Raw genomic sequence first — 26330 nt, forward strand, 5'->3', positions numbered from 1 at the left:
AGAAAAAAAGAAAGGACAGAGGAAAAATGGAAGAATAAATTTAAACACGTTACAAAAGTGTAATGAAGTCTTAATAAAAAATAAATATTTATAAGTTTTTATGATAAATATGACTAGTCTCGACGTATACGTGTGTGCGGATTATATAGTCTAGGCTTCTATTATTTTCGGTGAAGATTCTTCGGCGAAAAGTCGATGGGTTCCTCGCTTCCACCATCGTTGTTCTTTAGGTAGTATCGTTTTCACCACATATTTATATTCAATGGAAGGTGAATGTTCATGTAGTAATAGTCTCATGACTAAACCTGAAAATTAACAAAATATATAGTTTTGCGAACACAGAAAGGCTCGACAAAAACAAATGGAAAATAAACACGACAGTGAAATTAATGAATTTTCATTTCACGATTAATCCATTAACATCTGTTAGTTATTTAGAAATGAGTTAGTATTATTTTTTAGAAATGTGAAGTTACGAAAGCATTTACGAATTATATATACTTTGGGTGACCAGTTGAAGTAAGTTTTAAAACTATACAGAAAGAAGATGATGCATTATTTTGTTTAATTTTTTCAAAAATTAAACATAATACTTGTTCACGGAAAAGATCAATCATCTCGGTAGATAATGAAAAACGAGTAGCAGCAATGTTTTCAGAGGTTTCTATGAGTACAAAAAACAAATAGTGTCAACATATATTTTTAAGTTTGATATTGAAATTCATTGTCGTCACATTTTTCATTACATTCAATTTAGTTCATATGGAAATTTTTTTATTATTATTTTCTTTTCTCATTCCTTTATTTTTATTTTGTTTTAATTTATTCAATTGTTATATTTTTACTTGTAGTTTATTTCACTATTATTTCATTTCAGGTTTATTTTGCTTAATATAATTGTTATTTTCAGCTATTCATTTTCAATTATTCTGTTTTAGTTGTTTCAGGGATTTCAAATCATTTTATATAGTAGACAATGGAAGTCCGAACTAGTGAAATTCATCATGAAACATTGTCAATCACCTTCAAACAAACATAGAGTTTTTCATTAAGCGCTTTCACACAGTGTGTATGAGATATAATCGAACTTTTTTATTCGTTTGAAAGACATATTGATGTCATCATGTGTGGATTATAACATCGTTTAAATGTCCGCCACGGCTTCTATATGTGGAGCGCATCCGAAACGTCCAAATAAGCCCGAAAAAGCCCCAAACCACTGCAGTGGTCAAATCGCACGATCTTGGTGGCCAGTTCACATCTCCTCAACGTGAGATGACCATACCCTCAAATCGCTTGTGTGGAAGATCCGATGTGACATGAGCTGTGTGGCACGTAGCGCCGTCCTGTTGAAGATACATGTCGTTGGAGTCCAGATCATCGGGCCTATAGTGCTCGCCGTTGACAATGATGACCTGGCCAACGTTGTTCTCAAAGAAATATGGACCGATGAGGCAGTCAGTCCAAAATCCACACCAAACAGTGACTTTTTCGGGATGTATTGGCCCAAGTCACGACGCAAAATTGGCCAAGTTGTGGTCTACGAAAGGCCGAGTTCTTGTGAGCGATGCGAAATCGACTGCATCAAATTCTCCTGCACACTCTCACAGACAGCGGCGACGTTTCCCACAGATTTTGCGTTTCGTCGACGTACGGGTGTTGGTCGATCGTTTACTGAACCAGAGTACTCAAATTTATCCACCACATTGCGAATAGTCCTCTGGGCGGTAAATACGATGGAAGTGTTTTTGTTTCTACTACTTGGTAGCCTCATGGTCTAATTGCGTTCATTCACCATCTTTTTCACTTATTTCAACAATCTTGTTTCCTTGAACAGCATAAAATTGACGAGCTGTCTCTGTTGCTGCATTGCCTGCAGCTAAGGTCTTAGTAAATCCCTATTTTGTTCAGGTGTCCTCTCAATGGGCAGTATCCGGTGGGTGGCCCTGTAATTGTTCTGAGCCGATCCCTGCTTTGTTGAAAAAGTTATTCAGTTCTCTTCTCGGAGGTTTCTTTTATGAAGGTTTTGCTGTGTGTGTTTTCGGTTATGTTTTCGTTAAAAATATAAGAAGGTTTTTATAGACTCATGTAGCAGAAATGTTGGTACTCCCATAGCTGGTTCAGGGCCCATATATGGAATTGAGTATCTGTGTGTGATACACTTAATGCCGTTCTCGTTGCCTGTGGTACCTGGTACTGGGCCAATTCGGCCAATTTTCTCAGTTCTTCACGACAGTTTTGGCCCTTTTGGTCTATTGGTGCCCCAAATGTTGCCTGGTTGTATGTAAAAATATTGATTAGTTTATTTTGTTGAGGTTTCTAATGAACGTTCCTTGGACATTGCAAGATTGCAAACACTTCAATCGATACAAAGAAACTGGGGAGTACAAAAGGCGGCCTGGTCAAGGACATAAGATATGTACAACGGCAAGAGATGACCAATATTTGAAAATTCAATCTCTGCGAAATCGCACGCTTACAGCTCCGCATCTCACGAATGATTTACTGAGCACAAAACAAGTTAACAAAAGTGTCAACTGGAATGAACATCACTGGAAAAAAATTCTTTTTTAACTTGTACATAACTTTGGTGGTGGTTCCATTGCTGTGGGGTGGCATTAGTTGGGACAGTCGCACTGAGCTTATAGAGGTGAATTTAAGAATGAATACTGACTGGTACATACGCATCATCCTTGAAGAGCATGTTTTATCTTACCGCGGCTTCATTGGTTACGATAGTTTCGTGCTAATGCATGATCATGCTTGTGCACATGCTGCAAGAACAGTCACCCAGTATCTTGAAGTTGTTGGACTTGAGGCAGTTGAGTGGACACCAAACAGTCTTGACGCAAATCCCATAGAACACATTTGGGACATCCTAAAGAGACATATACAAGCATGAAGTCCAGCTCCTTACTCAATTGCAGAATTAAGAATTGCTGCACAGGAAGAATGGAATCGAATTCCACAAGGAACCATCAAAGACGTTTTGTGGGGTATGCCCAGGAGGAAGCAGGCTATCGTTAGAGCTAGGGGAAGACACACTAAACTAAGACTACTAAACTATTATTATGTTTCCTCAAAGAACCTTCACTTTGACGTCATTGTTGTTTGTTCTGATTAAATATTATTACCAGAACTAGTCTATTTCATCACTTCTTCTAATAGTGTGTTGTCAATATTTTTTTCTCTGAGTGTATATACATATTCCGAAATTTCGGTTTTTCCCGATTCCTCTTAACTCGGTGAGTTTTCCACCCTTGCTGCCCCCATTATTACAAGATGTAAAGGAGGAAAAATCAAGAGTGCAACTGTTGCTGTGGTTTTCATTGGTTCTGTTTTTCCCAAACATGCGAGTCTTTGCACCCTGCTTAGTTTGTTAATAGCGGTCGTTTTTTTCATATTTGGCCACTAGATATGCATATGTTATCATAAATTTAACCACCATGGTATAGAATCAATACATGATGTCTGGTTTGAGCTTCCATGCCGTGTTTCTCTTCCTGGATGTTGGTTCCAAATCAGTTCGGAATCTCGTATCACTCCCAGATATATGACCTTCTCTCTTCACCTCGAAGATTAGACGTCCTAGGCCCCCTACCACTTCCTTTGATGGAAGTGTTAGTTTGTCTTGATCGCGACTTCATCTTTTTGACTCAAGAAAACATATCTGAAATTTTTTAATTTTGAAGAATGTTAAGATGTAATAGATTTGAAACAGCTGTACTCAAAAATTATTCATGTCTCTGTCGGAATAATTCTTCCAAGAGGATTTTCCAATTATTCTTTTCGAGAACGGTAATTTATATATTATGTAATATTTGATGTTATAAGGTAAGACTTTTTGAAATATTTATCAATCAATTCAAATTTGGAAACTGGAAGGCGTGAAATTTCAAGACTCACAACTCAAGAAATACCGAACCTAAATTTATTGGGGGTAATATAAAAAAAGGTTACTCAATGATATGATTTGAGCATGTGGTTTCACCTAGCGCTGGTTACTCGATTGGTATTGCTCAAAAATGACAGAGTTTAAGGTTAAACAATGAACATTTATCTAAAAAAATGTTTAGATCGGGTTGTATTCGTGAGGATTATTTCCTGAAATATTCTCAGCTGAATGTATCGATAAACAAAATAAGATATAAATTCTCAAAATCATTGAATTTTCTCACTTGAATAACGAGAATTTTCAATAATAACATGTGTTTGAAAGTACAATTATTTTAGACACAATATTCGAATATATGAAGAGAGTACTTGAACAACTAAACACCTATTTTTCAACAATAAACTTTCCTTGTTAAAATTCACCGTGCTTTAACATGAGTGAGACTGCAGGGCCGGCACCTGAGGCACCTCATTTACTTGACGTGGCTAAATGCATAAAACCATGTCAAGTAAGTGGCTAAATGCATTAAAGGCGGGTTGGCTGTCCTTGTTCATCTTTCACTGCCTGAACCACTGTGCATGCTGTTTTCGGCGAGTGCATGGGCTTGAGATGTGGCGGTTGAGCAAACCGGCCATCGGATGCCTGCTTCCACGTAGCCCCGCTGGGTACGGGAATGACAGAATCACTTGTGGTTTTGTTATTCTCTGTTATCTGTGCCGAGAGGATGAATGACACTGAGCCTATAAGCTGTCTTTACGGAACCTTAGATAACGAGCGCCCTCTCGTCGTAGCATCGCCTTGTCATGGTAATGCGGGGATCTGCAGAGATTGACCTTCTTTCCCTAGCTACTCGTGGGTCTTTTATGGACAGAGTAAACTTTAAAATTCTTTCTGATGCTGAGTCTATAGAGGAGATGGATGTCGAGCTTATGACTCCAATTGATCTCCCTGTAAACTTAGATCAGGAGCGAGTCTACAGAGGAGATATATGTCGAGTTTACGACTCCAACTGACCTCCCTGTATATTTAATTCGGGAGCGAGTCTACAGAGGAGATGGATGCCGAGCTTACGATTCCAACTGACCTCCCTGTAAACTTAGTTCAGGAGCGAGTCTACACAGGAGATATATGTTGGGTTTACGACTCCAACTAACCCCTCTGTAAATTTAATTCTGGAGCAAGTCTACAGAGGAGACGGATCTCGAGTTTACGACTTCAACGGACATCCATGTAAATTTAGTTCAGAAGCGAGTCTACAGAGGAGATGGATATCGAGTTTACGACTCCAACTGACCTTCCTGTAAATTCAGTTGAGGAGCGAGAGCTTCTCAACTCCCCAACCCCTGATCCAACAACTGAACCTTAAAAAAAGGTTTGGTGGTGCAGTACCTTATAAAACCGCCTTGCACCAAATTCTTGAGCGGCGTATGTAGAGTCTGTCTCAGGTGGGGGAACAAACCCCCCATGAGCAGGTTAGCAAATGTTTGCGCTCAAGTGATGAATCACCAAAACCAGAGATGAAAAAGCCCTGCACGGCTGAATCTAAGGCATAGTCAGGTGTAGCTGACGTGCAAAAATCCTCATATGGGAAGGTTGTCGTGGATATCAAGGTAGGATTCTTGCAACTTGACTATCCGACTACCTCATTAACAGAGCATATACTTAGTGCCAGCCCCGCTGGGGACCGAATCAGGTCTTTAGAGTTCGGCAAAGCCATACTCTTACCATCTGACCTGAAAGACCACTTCCCATATGTGTGGCCGAGTGTGAATAGGTGTGAGCCACAATAAACCCTTACGGGTGGCGGTGGAGGGTCGAATAGACCCACTCACTTTGGACCTAACCAAAGCTAACCTAAATGCATTAAATTGCTACTATTCAAAATTATGTTTCAATTCGAATCAAGAATGTCTTATTATACCAATAAGTTTCGATTAGGATACTTAAATTTCTGAATATCATAGGTATATAAATTATTGGTATTCAGGATTGACTTTGAATTGAAGGCTAGTTGTTTTATTTTCGTTAGGTTTTATGTATCAGTGAAGTGTAGAAAATCATTTTCTGTCGGTCTCTTGTATCTGTTCATTGTATTGGTCAGTTTCATTCGAATGATATATTAATTTTAGTTGCCTCAGTAGAGCTAGGGTCTAGTCATCGCCGTAATCATAATATCAAATTGAACCTGTGAATTTCGGTAGAAGCATTTATGCAAAGTTCAAATATCAGTCACAATCATATTTGAATAGTTAATTCCATTGGTTCAATTTGATAAAAACAGTGACAGCGATGAAAATTATGCATGTGAGAATGATGCATAACTAGGTTCTGAGAGTCACGAATGAATCAAGGATACCGATATCTAGATGTCAATTTCGTGGTTGTCAGTGTTATTTCTGTTGGGAAAAAGCGTTTTATTGCTGTAAAACTCTGTTTTGGTGGCCTACCCTTTGATTTTTTTATTCTCTTATCGTTTTATAGGAAAAAATCGATATGAAATACAAGAAAATGTTCTCCAAGAAGTTCTCATAATCCATAATAAGGAGTACAAATTTCGAATGCATCATTCCTAAGTTTTCGAGTATCTAATAACCCAGTATATTGGTCAAAGTACTTTTCCGAGTCGAATAACTTGGTCAATAAAATTGTGTTCTCACAATTTACTTTGTGTGTTTTTCTATTATATCTCAGAGGCTCCCAATCTTATTCGGTTTGCGGCTCCTCAAATAATCGGATTTTTTTCGCGACGCCCTTAACGGTATTTTTTTTCAAAATATTTGACTTTTTATTTTACTACTATGTCAGTGTTTTTATATGCTAGTAGCCTAATCTAACCCCGGTTGGTATTACCTAACTATCACCTGTTATTGTTCCTAAGCTAAACTACTTGTTTATTTTAATACCTTTAATTTTTTATGTATTTCCTTTATCTTAGTGACTATCCCCTACATTTTTTCTCTAATATTTATGTTTTTTTTAGAATCATTACGCATAAGACCAAAGAAAGAGCTGTTTGAATAAGGACCTTCGTCTATCTATAAAGGGTTATATCTTTAAAGAAAGGGCTGTTTGAATAAGGACCTTCGTCTATCTATCAAAACCAAGAAAATTGTCGAATTGTTTAATGAACTTTTTTCGTGAAGTACGAAAAATCACTCACTAGCAGCGCTAGTAGTTCGATAGGGGCAAACACTGCCTAATAAACATATGGTAAATTACAATTAAAAAAGAATGTTTTCAACAGAAGAATATGTTCCTGGAGCTTAACTAAAATTTGGAACTGTAAAGGATAACAATGTTGTAACATCAAAACGTGGCTTGCATGCCGTAATTTAAAAGTAACTGGAAAAAAATAAAATTAATAGACAGGTTAGTATATAGACTGTAGTAAAAGAGTAGCGGTAGATTCAAACTGTAATAAAAGAAATTTAAAATAATTATGGATTTCAGATTTATTTCCGAGTGAAATATGAATCAAATATAGATGGTAATGAAATAAATTTAATTAAAGATAATGAATGAATATAATTTAATAAACGATAGAGGTTATATCTCATTCTAATCAATGGTAATTAACTATGAAAAATTTACTATTCATTTCATGTATCCATTTTTTACATCTAACCTCGTTAATAAGAGGTTTTATAAATGGTATAAAAAACACGTTTCCTTCCGGGTATCGATTGTCCGACGTACAATTCGCAAAAGAGCAATGCTTTGTTGGCATTATACTAGCACAAAATAATTTTTTTATATCAGATTTATATTTTTAAATAATAAATTAATATTATGTAAACAATACTGTTTTACATGTGAATAGTTTATGTTTGTCCCTACTACTAGTGCTGCCTCTCGTGACACGTTCGCTGTACTATTCTCAGGAAAAAGGCTCATTGAATATTTCTCGGCACACTTATGATGGAATCTGGCCCGAGATTCCGTCATAAGTATACTCAGTATACCCAACTCAGCACCCCGGAGAGCCGGGGTGCTGAGCTGGGTAATTCCATATTTTCAGGATTTAGTATTCGGTAATGAAAAAAAAACTCTTTTTTTAATATTTCCAGAACGAAATAGATTCTTCAAACGAGTTTTTGATTAAAATAGGGACACTCGAACAGATTACCTTTTTGACATTATTTTTAGAATGTACCGCTCGGTACATATTCGAACAATTTTATATATTTAAGAGAACTTTTCTGGCGGAAAATCAAGGTATTCGACTTTACAGGAATGATTTTTCTAACTTTTTTGAAAATAAAATTAAGGTCCCTATGAGTGAAAGAATTTAAAAAATCCAACATTATGCTCCAGATGAGCCGAAAATGTTCAAAAACGATAGATTAATACACCGAGTTGTATCTTGTTCAAGTTCTTCCGCATTAATGATGTATTTGAAAAATATCAAGAAAATTCCGAAGTGAAGTATTTTTGTTATAACATGAGAGTGAGAATTAAAACTTCCTATGTTCTTATACCACTTTTATTTGTAACTAACGTTACTGCAGTTTCGTCCTATAAGGACATTTTCAAACGAATACCTTGTAGGACGAAACTGCAGTAATGTCAGTTACAAATACAAGTGGTATATAAACATAGGAAATTTCAATTCTCATTTTTCATGATGATCTCCTATCACATAGTAATGGCTGCATCAATCAATTTACATGAGTAAAAAAGAATTTCACAAATATAGAAGCCACAGAAATTACTGTTCTGGTCTATTTTGGAGTCTACTATGGAAAAACCATATGAGACCTTGTTAACGATTCCAATCTATTTTTAGTCCAGAGAATTCTCAGGAAAACGCTCATTCATCTTCCCTTATAAATATCGAGTAATTCAGCCATTTTTTTTAATAGATAAAGGGATGTTCTTTATATCTCGATAGATAAATATTTGAATTCTCTATCCAAAATTGTTCTTCTTTGGAAATATTAATGAATTTTCAACTGATGTTATGTTTCAGCAAGATGAAATACCTACACATACGATGAACTGGTTCGAAAGTGGGATGACAATTATTCTAACCGGTGGATAGGTTAATTTTGCCTCTTAGAATGGCTTGTTATCACCTCATATGACGTCTTTAGATTTTTTGTAGGAATTTGTGAAATCCAAAGTATAAGTTACACATTCCAAATATATTTCAGAGCTCTTGGATAGAATAAAATGTCCCTAATGAAATTTCATGAACGACATTTTGAAACGGGCTATGGTGTCATCGGATGTTCCTGCAATTCTGGAACCCTTAGGCACCAGTCGAGATGATGGTGAACGACCAGATGGTATAGATATACTCATGCCATGGGAATACGGTAAATCTGTGGTATGGGACTTCACTTGCGTTGACACTGTCGCGGCTTCCCATTTAGCCGAAAATTCGAAGTCTGCTGGAACTGCAGCATCGTCTGGCGAAAAATTGAAACGAAAAAATCTTGTTAACAACTATCTGTTCCATTCAGTAGGTAGCGGTTGAAACTTTTGGTGTTTATGGCCCGGAGTCTCTTTTATTTGTTCACTAACTCGGAAGGAGATTAGGCCAAGTGACGAAAGATTACTATTTTTTGATAGAAACAATCAGTATGGCTATCCAACGTGGTATTGCTGCTTCGGTCGTTGGAACTATTTCTCCTTCACATAATTTTGATGAGATCATGCATTGCCCTCATTTCAGTACAGAACTAAAGTCTCTTCGAAACAAGCCGAGATATGTATATATTCATCAGTCTCCTATCAAGGTAAATTCGCAAGTGATTGATCGACCTTCTTCATTTTCAGTGCGGTCAATGGATATAGGTCATTCTTGCCCCCCAAATATGAGCTGCAGTTCTCGTGGTTTTGGTTCCCTTTCAGTGGAAGAGCGAAACCCTTCATCACTTGGAAGGATCGATTGCAGCTTGAGAAATTGTTCTGATTCAGATTCTGTGGAACATGTTCTTCCTCACGAATCAGTAGACAGTTGTCCTGAAACTCTTGCGAAGAAAATTGGGTGAGATAATTTAGGAAACACTTGCTACATGAATAGCATTTTAGAAATGTTGTTCATGACGAAGAATTTCAAGAAAGAGGTTTTAACGATGAACGAGAATGTTTCCTACTCATTCATCAAACTCAAACACCTGTTCATGTAGCTGTAGTTTCGTAAGAATGTATCATTTTTCCCACCAACCAATTTCCTAGAGTCTTGAGTCCACTAGATACTCGTTAAGACAATGAAAGGATTGTTCCGAATCAATGAGGTTCTTGTTGAATACTCTTCGTGAGCAGGAAGATAGCAGAATCAATACTCCTGACCGTTCTGGATTGAATGACTCCAGTAGAGTCTGTCTCGTCGTGTGCTTATAGATCATTTGCTGGAAAAATCCTCACTGGTTTACTTTGTAATACCTGTTCAAGAGGCAGTAAAAACGTATGTGACTTTCTGGAACTTCAACTAGTGTTTCCTAATATGACTGTTAACCAATCCATGCAAAGCTTATTGTTAAATCATCTGAAAATAGAAATTTTAACGGGTGGTTATCAACTGTATTGCCAAATAGGCGCCAAACTAACTGACTATTATAAAACAACAAGTAAAGCTGAGGCACCAGTCAATCTAATAATAACACTTTGACCTTTGACGGAAGCACCAAACTCTTACGAAGGTTCAAAATAAATGAACACTTCAATCTAGCAGACCACTTTAATAATCTTCATGCAGTAATTATTTATTGTGGGTCTGGCGTTGAATCTGGTCATTATTACCCATTGGTCAAAGACGAAATGGAATGGTTTAAGTTTGACGATAGTCGGGCCACTAAATATTCTGGCAATATCTTGAAATCATTGGAGCCTCTGGAGACACCCTAAATTTTATTATATGGAAGAGAGGTCACTGGCAGATCAACATCTTGTAATCATCTTAATGATGTGGTGCTGCAGGTTTTATCGGGTTTTCCTGCAGTTGAAAAAGCAAATGCGCCACTGCAATTAATCAAGTCGCCTCGGAGCGCCAATTAATGTTTGTTGTTATTTCATAATTATATAATGGATAAAATGGATAAAATGGATTTTTAAATGAATTCCATTTCTGTCAAGAAGTGAATGGTGAACAGTACTGGGAAAAACTGGAGAAATTATGATATTCAACGTTTATTTCCAAATAATTGAAACGAACATATACCTGCTGATTAATCAGAAAAGGCTAATCCGATTTCCGAAAATAAAACAAAGTTAAATACAGAATTGAAATATATATTTCATATGAGGTATCACAATAACCCCCATTTCATATGAAAAAAAAGTTGGTAGGGCCCGCTTGGCGTCAAGTTCTGCAATACTATTGCCCTTCTTATGAAAAATTTGCAGAAATGATACATTTTCTCGCGAACTTCGTTCGACTTTGATATCTTGTTCGATTCAAAAGTTAGGTAGAGGGGACTTTTGGCGCCCGCAATGTATTAATGTAATTTCGGTAATGCTTTTTCATCCGATGAATTCCACTTTTCCTAGTTTGGAATGCAAACTTGAAAAACTGGTATTACTGCCCAAGAGGAAATCCTCAATTCATCCACGTGGTTCACAGGAACTTTTCATTGTTAATCTTCAGGGCGGAAAAGTGGATTACGAATTTTACGGTTGGTTTTTGATGATAGCTCCTTGAATGATGCAGGAAATGTAGAATTCATGAAACATTTTGAACAATCATTTGGCTGACTTCGACCTCAATGGTAGGCCTAGGTTTTCTGACCCACCTTCACTGATTTTTTTCTCTAAGGTTATCTGAATAATTAATTAATTTATAAGGAACACTATGCCGCACAATAAAAAATAACTGAATAAATATAGTGTGAATAAATAAAAAACATGCTTCTGAAGAACATCGAACTAAAAAAATAAAAATAATTTTTTTGCAAATAAGCTCAAAACAATAACGAACAACGCTTTATATACAAAAAATATGGCACAAAGCGCCCACGTTTTTTTCACAATAATATTGGTATTTTTCGTTTGTTATTGTTTCAAGCTTATTTTAAAAAAATTATTTTTAACTTTTTAGTTCCATGTTTTTCAAAATCGTGTGTTTTAGTTTTGTATGCTATGAAAGCGGGTCTTTTAGTCTTTTCAAACTATATTTATTTTATCTAAACTTTGGGATCAATCAGCCGTATATTGTTTAGAAAAATGACTATTGATATTTTCCGATTCCGGAGAGGGAGCCTGACAATCAGCTACCAAGCCCAAGACAGCAGACGCGCAAAGGAGGGTTACAAATAAGGTAGCAGGCGCGCGTGTTAATTAAAAATACTTTTTTCAAATGAAGAAACACATGTAAAGTGAGTTCGAGTTATATCAAGGAGCTTACGTACAGCGCCATCAGCCCGCGAATATGTCAAGCAGTAATGTCGATAATTCTGTCAAATACAGATCCCGAGCTTGACAGTTACAAACAAACAAACATATATACATACATACGGGTGAAGCTAACAAAAACGTATTAAAAAAATGGATGCTGTCGGTGGCAGGGATCGTGCTGAAAAATGTTCATTTTGGTCAATGGGCACAAACATGTATCAAAGAAAGCGATGGCATTTTTCAATAAAGTTGAAATCCGTCACATGCTTTTATTATTGAAATATGAGAGACATTCCGTTCAAAATTTTGAAAATTGTGGCTCATTTGTTTTATGTTTTTCGCCAAGATATCTCGAATAATCGAAAAGTTAGCACAATTTGCACCAGCCTGTATATTCAATTCAGAATAATAAAGATAGCAAATCTATTTAAAGAACGGTTAAAAAATGCCACCTACTGAAAAGAAGACGTCAGATCGTATAGTAATTGTCAATCTGAGAAGTTTTCGTAATTTAATAAATATAGAATACTTTCGGAATGAAATAAGACATGCGATTTATACCAGGCTCAGATTAAAAACCACCTGAATCCACTAAGTGCATTCTGACTAATGAAATGTGCATTTTTCAATGGCGACATATTGAAAACTAGTTGGGGTAACCGGCTTCGCTCAGGGAGTTGATGAGATTGTGGGGTATTTGGAATAGAATGATAAACTTTTAAATCATCATCTTGCTTTATAAACCAATGGGTAGCTGCGCCCATTCAAAAAATGCTTTGAATGATCCAGAATTTACCGAAATATTCCATAACATTCGATACTATTCTGGAATGTTCCACCAATATCTCGGATGAACAGTGATATTCCTGAACGTTACAGACCGTTCCACAAGATTCCGAATGTTCTGGGCTGTTGTGGAATGCTCTCGAATACTCTCGTGTGTTCTGGACGGTTGTACAAATTTCAAGAGGACATAAATCTTCTTCTTCATATACCTTTGAAAGCACACCTTTCAGGTAAAAACAACGTTAACCTTCTATATGAATAGGTTATCACACCACTCTTTATTGTCGAACGTACAGTGAATACCATATGAGGTACAAATTCGGTTGGATTAGGAAAAAGTTGCCCATTTTGGAGCTTATTCAGATGATTTTCAAAATTTACACTAACTAGATGATTATGGTGGTACACCAAGGAAATTTTCGTCAAAAAGGCTAACGTATACCGACGAAACGTCGAGTGAAAAATATGTAAATGCCATTTTGTACAGTTTCAAAAAAGTGGCGATGAAAAGGTGTTTTCAATATCTTCTTGAATCAAAATTGTTTTTTCCGAATAATTTCGAAAATAATCAGAGTTTCGTAAATTATAAAATGTCATTTATATAGTGTCATACATGAAGTTCGCGACATATGGAAGTTTTTTTCCATAATAGACAATGATAATTTGATTTCGCAGAAGAAACAGCCTCGTTTCTTTTGTCATGTGCTACTTCTAAACCTGTCAAATTTGACATTTTTTCGAAAATCCTCAAAAATTCATTATTTTTGGAAATTTAGAAAAGTGACTTCAATTTTATACCCTTGCTCGAAATTTCGACTCTCCACTGTCACTTCGACTTTTTTCCAATTTTTTAAATTTTTCGAATCTTTCGCTCCATCCATTTGAACGAAACATGATTCAAATTTCATAATTTTGATGAATACGAGACTTCAATGTCATATTTTGCTCAGAAAATACTCGCGTTGGCCTGTTACCAGAAAAAGAAATAAATACACCCCCACAAATTCGTCTTTGTTGTTGCAAAGTTCACCTAGTTTTTCATTTCATTGTCAAACTGATTCGCATGTTCAATGTATGGACGTTAATATGTCAGTAATCAAATAAACATATTTCTCTTCATTCTTAATACACCCGTATTCCTTTTTTAGCAGATTTGTTTCCTATTAGCTACAGATGAGTTAGAAAAATTTTGATGAAGTTTACACCTGTTAGATGTAAACTATTAGATGTAGTTATCTAACAAACAATAAAGTTTCTTGAATTGATTTCATAAATCTTATATTCTTTATTTTCACAATCAGATGTGTAAATAACATTTAACCAAAATAACTATATCCAAATTCACAACAAAACATCATAACATTCATTAATTCATCTCAATAATCTTATAAAGAACCCGAATTCATCATTTAGTATGCCGTCCTTCTTATTCTATACAAATTATAGTCCTTTTATTCACAGAGTTTGTGAATTGAAAATGCCACAAAGTGGCATTTATAATAAATAGGGGATTTATGTTAGCACAATACTCCCGAATGGTATTCTCTAAATATTCTTTGTGCTTATACACGGCCTGTGCTTATTCACTTTTTGTTTCAGATACCTCCATAAAAAGTTCATCGGAGATAAGTCCGGTGATCTTGGTGGCCAATAATTTTCTCAATCTCGTCCTATCACTTTTCCATCTGACTGAGACACTGTTTCTACCGTTTGGTGGATCGGTGCCCCGTCAAGTTGATACCACAAATTTCGTGTAACACTTAGAGGCAGATTATCCAAAACTTCAGACAACTGATTCATAATGATATTTCTGTACATGTTTGCGTTCAAATTATCTCCAAAATATTATGAAAGAATTATTTGTGTATGCAATAACTCACACCACACATTTGTCTTGAATGAATATTTGTCACGGCATTCTATTACAAAATTTGGATCATTGTTGGATCACCAGCGACAATTTTGGGAACTAACTATTCCATTCGACGTGAAACTCGCCTCATCTGTCCATAAAATACTGTAAGCAAATGCAAAATTCTTCTTACAGTTTCTCTGCCAATCCCTGTATCTTCACTAATACTTCTAATATTAGTTTTTCCGTTTCAACAACGCTCAAACAAACATTGACTTAATTTTATTCAGTATACTTTATTCGATTATGTGGTTTTTTGAAACGATTGTCCACAGAGCCAGTTTCTTTGAATGTTTTCAAAATCCTTTCCACGTAAAGTGAATATTTCTTCCTGGATGCCGATGATGGAAAATACAAGCAACATCTCGATATGGCACATTCTCACCACATAAAAAAACGATGCCCACATTGTCTTATGTGGACAACATTGTACATAAAACTCACTTGTGAGTTATAAATATACGAAAATCTGTACACGAAACAATACGAATCATTAAACGCAATAATTTGACATTGACCAAAACTAAAAATTTGTTTCAAAAGCCTACTAAGGGAAAATTTTATTTTGATTTGATCAGTTCCTGCTATTTTCTTCCCGACATGTTGCATTAGTCTTGTAATGTTTAAAACCACGAAATTTCGATTGTTTGTAACTGAATTATTGGTCAGAAAAATAATCAAACTGAATAAAAATCTATTAAAAAAAGGAATACGAGTGTAATAGGAATAAAGAAAAATACATTTATTCGATTACTGGCATATTAAAGTCCATGCACTGAGAATTCGAATCAGTTCAGCAATGAAATAAATTGGACGAACAACAAAGACGAATTTCTGGGGGTGTATTCATTCCTTTTTCTAGTTAACAGGCCAATGCGGGTATTTTCTGGGCAAGATACAACATCGAAGTCTCGAATTCATAAAAATTATGAAGCTTGAATTATGTTTCGTATGAATCGATATAGGCGAAAGAGTCGAAAACTTTAAAAAATTAGAAAAAAGTGACAGTAGAGTCCAAATTTCGAGCAAGGTTATAAAATTGGAAACTGGGCAACTTTTTCCTTTGGTATTTTTCGAAATTTATGAAATAAAACTGAATTTTTGAGGATTTTCGAAAAAAATGTCAAATTTGACAGGTTTAGAGTAGCTCATGACAAAACGGAAGAGGCTGTTTTTTACAAATTTTCCAAGAATAAACTAATTGCCAAGTTCATTATATCTATTCATTATATATCATTATATCTATTAGTAAAAAACACTACTATACGTCGCGAACTTTATGTGTGACACTGTATAAGCTCCAAAATGGGCAACATTTTTGAAATTTAATGTATCTCCCACAATTTCCTATTCTCCCAGGGGGCTCTTGGACAGACAGTATATTGATTATCAATGTTGTGTTGAATTTTTGAATTTTTTCATGTATGAAACAAATAATTCGGTACGTGATCAAATGATCTATGACGGCATGTGCCTGGTATTTGTTATATACATATGTAATGATGAAAAAAAAGAAAGTAATACAAATTATGAAATTATGAAACAAATCATAGACTCATCAGTCAAAACATGTTTTACATTAAAAATACAGAAAAAAATTTGAATGTTTCAGTGACCTAAAAGACTGTGAAGTTCTTGCTTTTAGAACTGCATTTATTCCTGCCAGTAACAAATCATCCATAACTAGGTACATTCCTTTTTCTTGAATATGCACTTTTCAATTTTATTGAAATTTATTGAATTTGAAACTTATTTCTTCAGACTTACATTGAAATTCTGAAATATATCCAATTATCCAATATATCTTGATATAACAAAAACGTTTTCAAATATTTATTAGGATATCCATAGATTTGCTTTATTCTTTCTAGGGGAACAAACGAACCATCTGATCTGTTATTCAACTACACTTTACATTGACCATCAAGAAATAGTTACATTAGTTAGTCATTTCGAAACTGGGAAGAACCTAACAACGACAATTAATAAGAAGACACCTACTCACCTTTATTGTGCACTAGAAAATTCGCAGGTGAAATGACTAATACAAATGAAAAAAATTATCATCACTTTTACATAATTCATTTCGTCTCGGATAATCAAACCACACAACTTATCGAACTGTAGGTCTTGAGTCGAGTGAACCGAAATAAATTGTGTTTCTTGGAGGTTTTACGCCATTGCCATGGCCGTGAGTGCAGAATATGCCACAAAATGCTGCGGTGAACCTTGTAACGAATATGTAGACTAGATGATTCGAGAGTGCTGATACTGCATCATTATTTGTATGATTGATTCGGAAGAAAGTTGATTGACCAGCAGAGGCGTAGGAGAAATTTTGTCTCGCAGTTTACAACTTGTTTGAATTTAAAATACCTCACGGAAGAAATAAATTATTAAGATTTCTTCGTGAAGGTGAGATTTATTCTCGATTAATTCCCTTGATTGTAATTAACTGTTGCAGACTAGTTCAACCGATTAAAATAAATATAAATCGGTGCTATATATAATAATGTAAGTATAATAATAATAATCAGCGTAGGCGGTCCAGCATAATATGCAGTTTCAGGCTATATCTATCGACATAACGCGACCCTAAGACACCAGTGTTGCCCTACGCAGTCCGTTGTGGGGAACGAGACGTGCGGCATTGATTGGAACTATTCGCTCCCCACCCTCAGGGTCATAAAAGCAATGAGCCTGATGTAGTTCTTCTCGAACATCAGGGCAAAACGAAATTTGCCGTGGAGTTTTCAGCTCCTGGCGAGACAAATATCGTCCGAAAAGAGAAAGAAAAACTGCTAAGCGCTTGCTTAGGGCATATGATTCTCGGATCCAACTATCACTCAATCCACGATGTGGAGGTAGGCATTGGTTAATAATGCTGGAGAGTCCCCTCGACTGTGTCAGACCTTTGTGAACAGGACCCATCCAGCTTACCCTCTGAGAAAAAATGATGAAAAGCGTCTTTATTGATCACACTCAATTGAACAAAATTATAATGAAGAAAGGTAAAAATCAATGAGTATAAGTTGATAATAAAAGGCTAATATAGTGCACACCGTGGATTTTTCACCCATCAAGAGCAGCCTAGTCTAATAACACAGCCCACGAAAAAAAATGTTGTTTTGCTGCCAAAAAAAAATCTACTGATTTTGGTTAATTCATCTGTGCTGATTCCAAAAATACAAACCTTTTCTTTGTATCAGCTCTAGTTTTCGAGATATAACACACTCATCAAATACTTAAATATTCTTACATATCTGTATATTCCACCACTATAGTTGCAAAATGTTTATAAACAAACTTATCAAATTCTAAGACAAATGCATACTGATGACTTCTAATTAAATTGTACTTATTGGAAATGCCCATAACATGAAATTAGCGCTAATTGCTTCTTACCAATTGTCGGATAAGTAAATAGTATTTTCCTGGAAATGGCCTTAATAAATTCCTATAAAGTCTACTCCATTCTATTTTAAAATTCAGTCTGAACTTGAGTTTCGTTGCAAGAGTTTGTTTGTGACAACTGAAATCCATGGCTTCTATAAGCAGGCGTTGTTGTGTGAATAACCCGAACGTTTTTTGCTACATATGTGGCGAATACATTGCAAAGGAAAGTAGAAAAGCAGTTTGTGACTTCATAAAAAGGGCATATCAAGCCTATTTTGGTGTTCATTTGGGAGATCAAGATGAATCCTGGGCTCCACATGAAGTGTGCAAAACTTGTCTTAAAAACTTGCGACAGTGGACGAAAGGACACCAAAATGTTCAAAGTTTGGTGTTCCAATGGTATGGAGGGAACCAAAAAATCAGTCTGACGATTGCTATTTCTGTCTTGTGAATATAAAGGGCATTAATCGTAACAATCGACATACGTGGACATATCCTAACCTGCATTCAGCAATAAAACCAATTCCACATCAGCTTGAGCAGATACCCATTCCAAATTTAGCAGACTACCTACGTTACCAGAGGATAATGTTGAAACGTTATCTGACGAACTACATACTAATAGAGTTGAGGAAGACGACAGTGATTTTGAAGGGGATTCAACACGTCTTGAGCGCTTTACTCAGGAAGAGCTAAACGATATTATTAGAAATTTGAACTTTCCAAAGCATTCTTCCGAGTTGCTTGCCTCCAAACTAAAGGAAAAGGAACTTCTTCACCCATACACCAAAATTACATACTACCGTAATAGAGAAAAAGATCTTTTGCCTTCTTTTTCTCAGCAAGATGATATTTTTTTTTGAACAATATTAAAGGACTGTTAAAAAAATGGGTGTATCGGAGTATACACCAGGTCACTGTTAGGATCCGTGTTAGAAATCACACGTTAAAAAGCAAGACTTCGTTAGTCCTTAGTTTCTCAACTTCTGAGAGTTGTCGTTCATATGGGGGCGACAGCTGATTAACGAAAAAACATTATTTTTGTTAAACTGGCGTCTTTTTATCGACAGTTCCAAACGAAGTTTAAATGTGTCCTTCTACATAATGGCAACAAATATGGAAGTATACCAATTGGGCATTCTACAAAACTGAAAAAAGAATATAAAACAATATCGCTGGAGCTAAAAAACAACAAGTATGACCAATATCAGTGGGCGATCTGTGTTGATTTTAAGATGGTGAACTTTCTCCTGGGACAACAAGGTGGCTATACAAAATATACTTATTTCCTGTGTCTTTGGGATAGCAGGGCTGAGGACCAACACTGGAGTAGAAGAAAATGGCGTTTTAGAGATGCTTTAGTTCAAGGATAAGCTAACGTAGTTAACGAAGCATTGGTCGACCGAGAGAAAATAATATTACCTCCGTTACATGTTAAACTAGGGCTGATGAAACAATTTGTAAGCGCCCTAGACCAGAATCGTCCTTGTTTTGAATACTTGTTCAGCAAATTCCCTGCACTTAGTAAAGAAAAATTTAAAGCCGGAATATTTCATGGGTCCTAGATACGACAACTTATAAAAGATTCGCATTTTACAGAATCGATGACTGAAATTGAATGTAATGCATGGTGCTTTTTTGTGATAGTTGTGGAAAATTTTCTTGGAAATAATAAATCGGAAAATTACCGGGATTTAGTGGAAGAAATGCTCAACAATTTTAACAGACACGGTTGTCATATGATTATTAAAATTCATTATCTGCACAGCCACTTAGACAGTTTCCCAGAAAATCTTGGGGACCTTAGGGAGGAACAAGGGTAACGCTTCCACCAAGATATAAAAACGATGGAAGAGAGGTATCAGGGGAGATGGGACACTCACATGATGGCGGATTACTGCTGGAGTCTTCAAAGGGGCCGCCCTTTTTAAGCCTTTTCAAGAAAATCATATAAAATGAAGTTTTTAGGTGACGCCGAATAACATATTTGTGCTGCGATGATGGTTAGGTTACATGAAAAGTTAAGTTTTGTGTGATGTGTGATGATTTTTGTAAGTATATTGTTGTACAATAAATATCATACTTTTTATTCGTGTTTCGTTTATTTGACGAGTAGCAGCCCTACATATATGTAGGATTTTTTTCAGCAGACCCAAATTTTTGGATTCATCAGACCCAAATCACCTAGAAACAGTAAAAAAATTTCTGGCAGCAAACTGTGTGTTTACCAGTATAATCAGTAATGTCGCTGATAAGCCATGCTCCGCATATAGAGAATAAATCGAATTTATAATCTGAAATATGTGGCTTCAATTCCTGAGGGAAGAGTAACAGTGATCCTATATTTTGACATCCTTTTTTCATATTATATCTTTTTAACACTCTCTAATTCATCAAATGGAAAAACAACTGTAGCGATTTCAAACAATAAAAAAAGGCACAAAAACAATTTGAAGACCAATTCTTCTTTTTCGATAAAATACACTCAAAAACAAGAACTATGGATGTTAACGAAGTAGATGTTCGAAATGTTCACCGCGACATCCTAATCACAAATGAAACTGTCTTCTAACATTATTTACATATCAGACGTGACCGACCTAATCGCAAGCGTTATTCGTTTTTTTAAGTACCTAATTCAAATCTGGAGATTCAGTTTTGTACACATTGCTCTTTACATATTTCCATAAAAGTAATTCTATTGATGAAAGATCGGGTGATCGCGCTGGCCATTCAACCGATCCTCACCTCCCTATCCACCGATAGGGACCAATGATATGGTTTCCTACAATCCCGGCCGAAACATTTACCTTTTGAGGGTATTGCGTGTGTTCTCTCATCCAGTGAGGATTTTCCGTTGAGCAGTAGCGGCAATTTTGCCGATTAGCATGACCATTAAGAGACAAAGTACAGTCATTAGAAAACATAACATCTTTTAATTGGATGATATTGTTATCCAACATGTCCATAATTTGCTCACAAAAATAAGTTCTTCTATTACAATCGTCTTTCATGAGCTCCCGAGTAGATATCATTTTATAGGGATGCATTTTATTTTCTTTCAATATGTTTGCTATCCATATATGGCTAACATTGAATGTACGAGAATGCCTCTCTACTCGCTATATGTGGTTTTCCTCAAACTCAAGCATCACATCTAATTTGAGTTCATCACTCATTGCGTTGGCCACTGCTTTTTTCATCTGCCCCACATGACTAGGCTCGCGAAACTGCTTCTCTATTTTGCTTATTGTTCGTTGAGATATGGGCGGTAAATTAGGAAATTTTTCATGAAATAGGCGAGCTACTTCCTGTTGTGTTCAGGTTTCATCTCCGTAACCAATCATTTGTAAAACTGTTATTTTATGTATTTCCGTTAATCTAACCATTTGTCAGACTTGAAGTTAACAAACTTCAAACTCAAATCAAAATACTGACAAATAATGTAATATACAAGTTGACAATTCGTTTTAAACTAACGATGCCACGGAAACTATTTACAGTTTTTTAAAGGCTACCGTCTAAAACGAATATTGCTATGTTTTTTGCGTACTTTCTTATTAGCAATACGTCAACATGAAATAAGTTTTGAGTATATTGCAATGATTTTTGAGTGTATTTTATTGAAATTCGGTAACTACGTGATTTCAATTTATTTTATTTCAATTGTTGCGATAAAATTGAAAGCGATAACATTCCAGGTGCATCCCCAACCTAGGATACAGCAGATTTTATCATTTTGAACAGTTCTGTAAGTAGGTCTTCTTCAATCACCACACCGGTGTTCTCAATACATTTTTCGTTCTTATAAATTAGTACTTGGTTACTACCCAACTCAACCAATACAGGTAATGTTTTGGTTCGATTATGATTTCCAATACGATAAGATTATTCAATGGCTGTGCAACTTGAGTCAAATTCAATTTTGTCTATATACAAATCACGAACAGCTTCCAAAGAATCTTGATTCTTTCGTACTTTCATTCCGTTATTTTCAATATTTTTACTTCTTATGAACTCTTGTTTTTCTTGTTTCCCAACAAATTTTTCATGATTTTTCATTTTAGCTCTTTGGAGAATTTTTCAGAGATTGTTTCTGTTTTCGGATTGTTTATGAATACTAACTGCTAACTTTTGTGTCCATATTATCCTTAAAAAATTCTCATGAATTATATTTTGTGTGGTACTCCACAATAAAAACATTAATAGCAGCACTTTGAGAGAAAGCGTCTACTCCTCATTTGCTGTGTGTGCGCCGTTTGGCATAAATCCTAAAATTTGAATTTTGAATTTACAGAGTGAATTGAAATTTGGTCCTATTGAAAAAAAGCTAAGATACTCCAAAATATTTATAAGCTGAAGAACAAAAACATGTTTGTAGCTAACGACTTGAGTCCTGAGGATCGGCTCGTCCACAAATATTTGAGAGTAAATTTCGATACCGTCAAGGAACCGTTAGTTAGGGAAGCTATAGATTATGCTGTAGACGACCTCTCCCGATATAGAAGGCCCAGACACTCTGTCGAATGAGGCCCTCATGTCCCCCGTTAAAAGATGAACAATCTCTTCATCCAAACACTCCAGCCAGGGGTGAAGGGCGGTACTGATGTCTGAGGACATTCATGCCGCCATCCTATGATCAGTTTTTGACCCGTTTGTCCTTCTGACAAACTCCAGTTGCAAGGGTAAGGGAGCCAAGCTCCAACCTGTTTGAAATCAAGATGGCTACCGTCAAGCAAAACAGTATAAAATCGACTATATGAAATAATCTGTTGGTCATCAATAATAATGTTCATTTTGTACAGACCTGGAAACGAAACCTGAGGTTCTGTAACGAAAAGCACCCCGGAAATGAAGATGAAGGTGCAAATGAAAGAACAAATTTTTCTTCAAACGAAATCTTAGAGAGTCCATTACATAAGCACTACTTCCTCAAAACAAGACGAATGGGTTGTTATTCTATTGACATTTTACCATGTGTGTGGATTTATTAATTTTTGTATGATTTGCTTGTTTTTAATGCACTCATTCAATTGTATCAATAATCACTGGGTTTTTTGTTAACTATTTGATTGAAGTTCAATGGAAAAAAAATTCAGTTTCGCTTACTCGAATTTGAGATCTCTGTTCACTGAGTTTGATCAACTTCCTGATTATATTTATAGAGGAAACATAGACATTTTTCTGGGGCTGAATCCCCTAGTGCAAATTTTTGTACCTATTTTGTACCGATATCCAGAATATTAATTAGAGCAATATTTATCAGCTTGAAAAAATGGCTTTGTCTCTTGAAAATTATATCATTCCCTATCCCTACTGAAAAATCTGTATATTTTTGATCCATTAACCTTTCTTGTCGATGCCATTTCAACTTAGAGTGTTTTCCAAACTGTTAGAAGAACAGTGAAATAATTTTTCAGCTCCCCTTACCTGACGCCAATCACCATCCATGCATATCTCTCGAAAGTAGTTTTAATGACCATGAAGGACCAAATTTGTGGCTTATGAATGAAAACCAAAGCATCACCTCCGTGCAGTATGGTTTCGAATCTCAAAACAGCACAAATGTCCTCTAATATTATAAGACAACTATATCCAAATTAGGACTTGCGAGGCGCTAAATATTTCTAAAGTCACGTCTTGTGTAAGCATGAATTATCCTGCATTACTTTAATCTAATTCTCACGTTGCCTTTCTGCTTTTTTGCGTTCGCCATGGAGTTCGCCTACATATTGACTTTATTAAGGACAAAACGCAAGCACTATAGGAAAACCCTTAAAGGAATCTAAGAGCGGTGCCTGTGCGAAGTATCGATTCACGTTGGATTTGAATCGTTGGAGATTTGGAAAAACGGTCTCAGTAAGTTTGTTCCACATAAACGCAGTTCTTCAAATGGAAGAATTCTCAAACAGTCAATTTCTAGGTTTACTGAGTTGAACCTCGAAACGATCAGCATCCACAGTCTGTCGCATATTTCTGATATGTACCGCTCTTGGTGAAATCAAATGTGTCAAGTCACCTCCTGTGAAAGTATATATGAAAGAGATACATATCTCCAACCTTTTTTTGTTGTTCCAGACTATCAAGGTTGCGGTTGAAGGTCTTATCTTAGCTATATAAAGCATGAAGAGTTTGCTGAGGTGTACAGTTTTCTGGTTAGGAACAGTGTTCCAAGCTTCTGAAAAGCGCCTTTTGTAATTCAGCGACATGATTGTGCCAAAACATATTGGTGTCCGTTTAAACTCCCAACAAACTTATCGAAACAGAAAGTGGAATTGTCTGACCTAACATTATTATACTTCTAGATCCTCCTTAAGATATACAACTTCTTGCAGCCCGTGAAGATGTGCATCCGCCGCCGATGTCCTGGAATCCAAATGAAATGACGAAACAAGTGTGCTATCGTCAGCAAAGCAATATATTATATTCTTGGTTTTTCCCAATGAGTCATTGATATACAATAGAAAGAGGACTAGAACACATGCGTTGATGGTAGAAGTACTCGAGAGAAATCCGTCGACGGCCACTTGCAGGGAACGTTCTTTCAGGAAGATGAAGAGCCATACACAAAAATGATCCGACAAGTCTTAGCTTCGAAGTTTGGCAGCTAACAGCATGCCACACACGGTAAAATGCCTTAGAAATATCAAGCGCGACAGCTCCTAACTCTCCATGTTTGTCGATTGTGTTATTCCAAATATGGGTGACATATGATAGAAGGTCGCCTGTTGATCTTTGTTTCCGAAAACCATATTGATGATCGCTCAAAATGTTAAAGCCTTCCAAATATTTGAGGATATGGTGGTTTACGGCTTTCTCCATGATTTTTGATATCACTGAACTATAGACCAGTCCTCGGGGTTTTCGCGATTTTCAGGGTTGAAAATGATAAAAGCGATTTAAAAAATAGGGAAGTTTATTCGTCTAATTCATTATTCTCTAAAACTTCTGCTTTCTCTTCTTCTTGTTCTTCTTCTCCCTGTTCTTCTTCATCCTGGGTGCGTCCTGTAAGCATGATGGTATTACCAGTGCTTGACAAAATTGTATCTATTGCAAGTGGTGTCGTTGGTGATAACTAAATTAACTGTTATAAAGCTCGTGAAGTTAGGCTTGACTCTATGTCAAAAATAACAGGACCAAAATTTAATAATATCAAACTGAAACGAGCCGACAAACTAGTCCGTCTTATAGCTATAAGTAGTAATTGTAAATATTGATATTAACAACATAAAAGCGAAAAACATCATTGATTGAGGATATTTATCACACGGCTTTATGCGAGTAGAGATAGCGAAGAAATATTCAACGTTATCTTAGATAAATACGTTCAGTATATACGTCGACATTTTGGTCCCAAAGTTACTGATTTTACAAGAAATATTAAAACCACAGAACAACGTCGTCGAACTTCAGCAACATCTTCATTCAATTCAACTTCAATTTTAATTTCCTGAAAATTAGAGTACAGATTATCAAAACTATACGTATTGCTCTTTACAATTAATTTCAAGATCGACCACATTAACCTAATTGGCAAGATAGCCTGTCTGCCATGTGCTCGTTCAGAGAAATTAAGAATTCTGCACTGACACCTGTCGAATATGATCCAACGCCCTTCGTGGTATTAGCCAGGGGAGTAGTTGTAGTAGTTTTCTGATAGGTGTCTGTCTATTAATTTTCAGTGTAGGGAGTCGAGACTTGCCTGAAGGAATTGTTCAGTGTTCAAGTATGCCCACTGACTGGGAGAAAAATGTTAAGAAATTTTATTTTGAAAATACTCGCTTCAGTTCTATTCTAGGGAAGGCGATAGCCGACTGAATGAGGTTAGTGATTCGTTTCATTGCTGAAACGACAGCCTTTTGAATGAATCGATTCCTTATGAATGTTCGCTGCATATCGCCTGATCTTGTGCTAGGACTCTTAATTTTGAATCTGTATAATTGACATTGACACACACACACTCCTCACAATATATCAATGCCTTCCTGAAAATGAAGTATTTTA

General features: G+C 35.9%; 1 long non-coding RNA gene across 1 annotated transcript; it reads right to left on the reverse strand.

The window, feature by feature from the left end:
- Positions 1-45: 45 nt before the first annotated feature.
- Positions 46-17379, reverse strand: LOC111515876 (uncharacterized). The gene is made up of 2 exons (XR_002723602.2): positions 16936-17379; positions 46-305 (listed from the first exon to the last, which is right to left on the reverse strand). It is a non-coding gene; the product is annotated as an uncharacterized lncRNA (long non-coding RNA).
- Between the last annotated feature and the right edge of the window lie 8951 nt (positions 17380-26330).

Source organism: Leptinotarsa decemlineata, unplaced genomic scaffold (assembly GCF_025532065.1).
Source record: "Leptinotarsa decemlineata unplaced genomic scaffold, Ldec_3_MD MMD2_P_RNA_scaffold_9, whole genome shotgun sequence".
Classification (NCBI taxonomy): Eukaryota; Metazoa; Arthropoda; class Insecta; order Coleoptera; family Chrysomelidae; genus Leptinotarsa; species Leptinotarsa decemlineata.